This window comes from Haliotis rufescens, unplaced genomic scaffold, assembly GCF_023055435.1.
Source record: "Haliotis rufescens isolate VD_foot unplaced genomic scaffold, xgHalRufe1.0.p SCAF_10, whole genome shotgun sequence".
NCBI classification, from domain to species: domain Eukaryota; kingdom Metazoa; phylum Mollusca; class Gastropoda; order Lepetellida; family Haliotidae; genus Haliotis; species Haliotis rufescens.
The window spans coordinates 16,241,646-16,248,621 of NW_025963780.1; positions in this window are offsets into that span (position 1 = coordinate 16,241,646).

Below are 6,976 nucleotides of genomic sequence, written 5' to 3' on the forward strand. Positions count from 1 at the left end.
GGTGAAGGGAGGTATATTGATAGGACGGAGGTACGGGCAGACGGGGAAAAGGAGGACATTGGAGGAGAGGTGAAGGTAAGTATATTGATAGGACGGAGGTACGGACAGACGGGGAAAAGAAGGACATTGGAGGAGAGGTGAAGGGAGGTATATTGATAGGACGTATGTACAGGCAGGTGGGGAAAAGAAGGACATTGGAGGAGAGGTGAAGGGAGGTATATTGATAGAACGGAGGTACAGGCAGGTGGGGAAATGGAGGACATTGGAGGAGAGGTGAAGGGAGGTATATTGATAGGACGGAGGTACGGGCATGTGGAGAAATGGAGGACATAGGAGGAGAGGTGAAGGGAAGTTATAGTGGTAGGACGGAGGTACGGGCAGACGGGGAAAAGGAGGACATTGGAGGAATGGTGAAGGGAGGTATATTGATAGGACGGAGGTACGGACAGACGGGGAAAAGGAGGACATTGGAGGAGAGGTGAAGGGAAGTTATAGTGGTAGGCCGGAGGTACGGGCAGACGGGGAAAAGGAGGACATTGGATGAGAGTTGAAGGGAGGTATATTGATAGGACGGAGGTACGGGCAGACGTGGAAAAGGAGGACATTGGAGGAGAGGTGAAGGGAGGTATATTGATAGGACGGAGGTACGGGCAGGTAGGGAAAAGGAGGACATTGGAGGAGAGGTGAAGGTAAGTATATTGATAGGACGGAGGTACGGGCTGGTGGGGAAATGGAGGACATTGGAGGAGGGGTGAAGGGAAGTTATAGTGGTAGGACGGAGGTAGGGGCAGACGGGGAAAAGGAGGACATTGGAGGAATGGTGAAGGGAGGTATATTGATAGGACGGAGGTACGGGCAGACGGGGAAAAGGAGGACATTGGAGGAGAGGTGAAGGGAGGTATATTGATAGGACGGAGGTACGGACAGACGGGGAAAAGGAGGACATTGGAGGAGAGGTGAAGGGAGGTATATTGATAGGACGTATGTACAGGCAGGTGGGGAAATGGAGGACATTGAAGGAGAGGTGAAGGGAGGTATATTGTTAGGACGGAGGTACGGGCAGACGGGGAAAAGGAGGACATTGGAGGAGAGGTGAAGGGAGGTATATTGATATGACGGAGGTACGGGCAGACGGGGAAAAGGAGGACATTGGAGGAGAGGTGAAGGGAGGTATATTGATAGAACGGAGGTACAGGCAGGTGGCGAAATGGAGGACATTGGAGGAGAGGTGAAGGGAGGTATATTGATAGGACGGAGGTACGGGCATGTGGAGAAATGGAGGACATAGGAGGAGAGGTGAAGGGAAGTTATAGTGGTAGGACGGAGGTACGGGCAGACGGGGAAAAGGAGGACATTGGAGGAATGGTGAAGGGAGATATATTGATAGGACGGAGGTACGGACAGACGGGGAAAAGGAGGACATAGGAGGAGAGGTGAAGGGAAGTTATAGTGGTAGGCCGGAGGTACGGGCAGACGGGGAAAAGGAGGACATTGGAGGAGAGGTGAAGGGAGGTATATTGATAGGACGGAGGTACGGGCAGAAGGGGAAAAGGAGGACATTGGAGGAGAGGTGAAGGGAGGTACATTGATAGGACGGAGGTACGGGCAGGTAGGGAAAAGGAGGACATTGGAGGAGAGGTGAAGGTAAGTATATTGATAGGACGGAGGTACGGGCTGGTGGGGAAATGGAGGACATTGGAGGAGGGGTGAAGGGAAGTTATAGTGGTAGGACGGAGGTAGGGGCAGACGGGGAAAAGGAGGACATTGGAGGAATGGTGAAGGGAGGTATATTGATAGGACGGAGGTACGGGCAGACGTGGAAAAGGAGGACATTGGAGGAGAGGTGAAGGGAGGTATATTGATAGGACGGAGGTACAGGCAGGTGGGGAAATGGAGGACATTGGAGGAGAGGTGAAGGGAGGTATATTGATAGGACGGAGGCACGGGCAGGTGGGGAAATGGAGGACATTGGAGGACAGGTGAAGGGAAGTTATAGTGGTAGGACAGAAGTTACGGGCAGACGGGGAAAAGGAGGACATTGGAGGAGAGGTGAAGGTAAGTATATTGATAGGACGGAGGTACGGGCAGGTAGGGAAATGGAGGACTTTGGAGGAGAGGTTAAGGTAAGTATATTGATAGGACGGAAGTACAGGCAGGTAGGGAAAAGGAGGACATTGGAGGAGAGGTGAAGGTAAGTATATTGATAGGACGGAGGTACGGGCAGGTAGGGAAATGGAGGACTTTGGAGGAGAGGTTAAGGTAAGTATATTGATAGGACGGAAGTACAGGCAGGTAGGGAAAAGGAGGACATTGGAGGAGAGGTGAAGGGAGGTATATTGATAGGCCGGAGGTACAGGCAGGTGGGGAAAAGGAGGACACTGGCGGATGGGAGGGGAAGGGAAGGGAAGTACATTGGTAGGTCGGAGGTATGGACAGGTGGGAAATTAGGGTCATGGGTTGTGAGAGAGGATGGGAATTAAAGTGGGAGGAAGAAGGTAAGGGGAAAAAATAAATTGAAATTGAAATTCAGAGGTAGTTTGAACAACACAACTTACGAGTAATATCACGGGCATCCTTTGACAACATACATCCATGTTGCATAAGATTTCTCGCATATACCGGTACTGTTGGTATAACCAGAGGTGTGGGAGGACCTAGGGTCATGCATACAGCAACCATGTTTGACACATATTATGTCATTGTTATGTGATGTCAAATCATCTGTTCGTAGGGCCATGTCAGCGGTCACAAAATTACACGATAACTATGAAAAAGAATTATTCGGACACGAAATTTACAAAACTGGTATTTTTAGTTAGGTCAATGTTTATTATTCGATAACAAGCAACTCTCGTCACTTGATTGTGGGTTTAATGGAAAATAATTGTGAAACATCAGGTGCCAGAATGATGGACTATAGTAGTACAATGTATTTGATTATGTATATATGGTCAAGTGTTTTATTAATGTCAGCTTCTGTTTCAATTCCGAAGTCGAAGTTCAAGCGCTCAATCTCGTGTGACCGCACAGTCACCAATGCGCTTGCTTGCTCTATTGTTTCTCTGCGTTTCTATTGTCATGCCCGAAGTCCTTATATTCAGTGACAGAGTGCCTCATCTGACTCGTCAGCTTACTTTCACACTTTCATTGGAGTCTCTCTTGGGTGCAAGTCAGTTTTATCATCGCTGGATATATTTTCATTTATCACAGGTCAGTTAATGTGTGAATTATATTATATTATTTATGTGTTCATATTTAGTGTTGTGGTATTATAGCTGTTTATCTTTAAATTAATTAAAGTCCTGCACCTGACATTGCATGGATGATTGAATGAAGGTATGAGGTGAGTGATAAGAATAGGTATTTTCGAGTTATTGTATATACATAAGAATATGAACATATTTATACAATATGTTACATTGTATTGATCATTCATTCATTCATTTATTCATTCATTCATCTTTATTCAGCACGGAGTGAGGGTTATTTCCTATATTTCATTGTAATTATTTATTCGTGTTATTATACCCTCAAATAGTGTGCTACGGATAAATGTAATTATCAGCACTTTATATAACTTATTTGTCAGCACACATCATGATAAGTCATCATCACAACCTGGTTCAGCTTTTTGTCGAGACATAGCTATCGCGCCATTTGTCAGTTGCCTGTCTGCCATGTATAGTGATATGTCTGGTATTTAAACCTGCAACGCCAATGTGTTCTGGGTGGATTTTATATATGTCAGCTTACCTAATTTTCAAACAAGAATCCAAACCAAAGGGTAATGGAGGCCCAGCGGTAATTAGTGACCCGGCTCATATTGGAGCACGGCCCTATTAGATAACTGGGTCTCACAAGAAAGCATCGATGCTCCAGATGAAATTCAATCTCACACTTTGCTAAAGGAAAAAAATGACTATTTGTATAACATTGCCAATCTGAACCCAATATCCAGTCAGAGTACAAAACGCCGAGTCTAAATCCATGCAGGCTTGGATCATGACTGGGGTGATCGATTTTATCACTCTTTATGTTTTTTAACGGACTTTGTAAAATACACAACCAGGCAAAAGAAAGCAACACTTGAAAATTGTATTTGTTTAAAAAATTACAACCGTTATCAAAAAGTAACTCGGCTGAAAGCAGTCGCCGAAATACTGCAAACTTAAGGTCCAGACCACAACCCGTTGGTTGCACAGAGACTATATACCGATGGTCTCTGGTTGGAAGATGCCAGTTCAGCATTTAAAAATCGCTATAAACCTTTTTCGGGTGCCTGTCTAAATGCACGTGCTGAAATGGTATAAAATGAAATGGATCGTTCCCAAAACATCACAGGTCTTGAAAAAGCACAAACAATATGCCACGTTCAAATTCACAACAGGGAAGGGGGTTGTGGGAATGAGGCAAATTGGCGCCAACGACTCCCACATTGCAAGAAACTTGTACCATCGTCAGATTGTTTGAAAGTTACAGACTCTTCAATTTTGTTTTTCATAAATACAGATATTGATATGGCTGAGACCTTTTTTTGAATAGGATGTGGTAGAAAATGAACCTCCTTGGCCGAGTCCCATTCGTTCTGCAGAGTTGGGTCCTTATGACTTCCAGAACCCGAACTTGGGTCAAAACTTGCCCCGATTTCATTTCTATGTTTGTCAGCACCATATCTGTACACGTGATATTCTCTACACATTTAGATGACAGCTGACCCGTGAAGAACAGGGTACAGAATAGGTCTTCAGCAACCCATGCTTATCGTTAGAGGCGACTAACGGGATCGAGTGAGACTCGCTGACTTGGTTGATGCATGTCATCGTATACCACAATTGCGTAGATCAATGACGATTGGGAGTTGTTTATCGTACAATAAAACACTGCACTGATAATATTTTTTTCTCCCTGCAGTGTTTTATTTACGATAAACAACAACCTTCTTATATGAGATATCAATATTTTGTATAGACTTTTTAAGGATCTTAATAAAATGTACAAGCTTTAAACATATTTACCCCTTCTTTGACAGCGAGCGGTTATTTTTAGCAGTGACCTTGGTAAATGGCGCTTTAAAACTACATCTGCCCATGTCTTTTCATTCAGTTCGTGCTGGTATGTACGTACGCTGCTCACGCTGCTAAAAATGGATGCTTTATTCGTAATATTAGATAATAATTTGATTTCATGAAATGTGTCAAAGGTACCAATTATAAGTGTGCGAGCGTGTGTGCGTCTGCATGTACACTAACGTAAAAAATAACTGTGCTTCGTATAAAGTCTTGTAAATTTTATGTTATTGAAAATAACAACATAATATTTGGTCATTCAACATTATCCTGCTGCAACGTAACGTTACATTCCTGCTTTTACACAAAGGCTAGAATAGTATCTCCAACGTACCCAATAACGTACTCCATTCCAACTGAAATTAACAATAAGTTGTGATGCCACACCCCATACCATCACACTTCCACCCTCAAACTGTCGACGTTGAGTAAATCAGAGACCCTAAAAGATCTTATTTTATGGTCTGGGAGTAAAGCAAGCGCTGCTGAAACGTTTTCCCGTACGCCCGTAGACCCCTGCGTGACCATCAGAGTTGCCCAGATGACACCTGTAAGCAGTTTACTGTCCCAGTCTTGTTTTCTAAGCCCCAGATTCCGTCTCTACCAAGCCACAGCTGCCTGACTGACGCGGGCGTATTGCTGGACGTTGGGGCCGGATGTTGTGCTTCTTACCCAGTTTCGTACTGTTCTGGCACTTATTGATCTCAACCCAGGAATTGTCCAAGCTGTTTATGTGGCAGTTTGGTATCGATTACATGGATGCACAATACGGATATGGTTGTCCTGTTGACGCGACGTCACACATGGACGACCGGCCCGTGGCAAGTCATGAGTGTTGCCCTGTCCAAAGAAATGATATTGTGTGTTTATAGCATACCCACGGCACATAGACGTTGATTTTCATCAAGCCATGGCATTGCTAAGGGTTATTTATGGATAAACAAAAGTGTTTATATGAGCACCTGATAGCTAAACAATCATTGTGTTCGCTGTTCATAGCAGGGTAATATTTTTCATTACATTCTCCCATGGGAGAGGTGATGAAGCGTGTGATCCCTACAAGATGTCAATGTATTGATTTAATGTGAGCCACGTGTGATCTTATTAAACTCTCAGGACTGTCAGAAGAACCTGCAGCCAGGTGAAGGGAAATGAATAACCTAGTGACTAAATGAGAAGATGTCAGCTTGTATAATAGTGTTTTGCTACGCAAAATCCTGATAGCGCCACAAGGTTAATGTGGTCGTATGAGCCTTGATGACAAAGGTGTCAAAATAGTGGAGACTTAATGGTAACCTGTGAGCTTGTGTTCTGCTGAGCCAGGCCCTTGCACCACAGCATATGTGAACATACATAATAGTGTTCTGCTGAGCCAGGCCCTTGCATCACTGCATATGTGAACATACATAATAGTGTTCTGCTGAGCCAGGCCCTTGCACCACAGCATATGTGAACATACATAATAGTGTTCTGCTGAGCCAGGCCCTTGCATCACTGCATATGTGAACATACATAATAGTGTTCTGCTGAGCCAGGCCCTTGCATCACTGCATATGTGAACATACATAATAGTGTTCTGCTCAGCCAGGCCCTTGCACCACAGCATATGTGAACATACATAATAGTGTTCTGCTGAGCCAGGCCCTTGCACCACAGCATATGTGAACATACATAATAGTGTTCTGCTGAGCCAGGCCCTTGCATCACTGCATATGTGAACATACACAATAGTGTTCTGCTGAGCCAGGCCCTTGCACCACAGCATATGTGAACATACACAATAGTGTTCTGCTGAGCCAGGCCCTTGCACCACAGCATATGTGAACATACATAATAGTGTTCTGCTGAGCCAGGCCCTTGCATCACTGCATATGTGAACATACACAATAGTGTTCTGCTGAGCCAGGCCC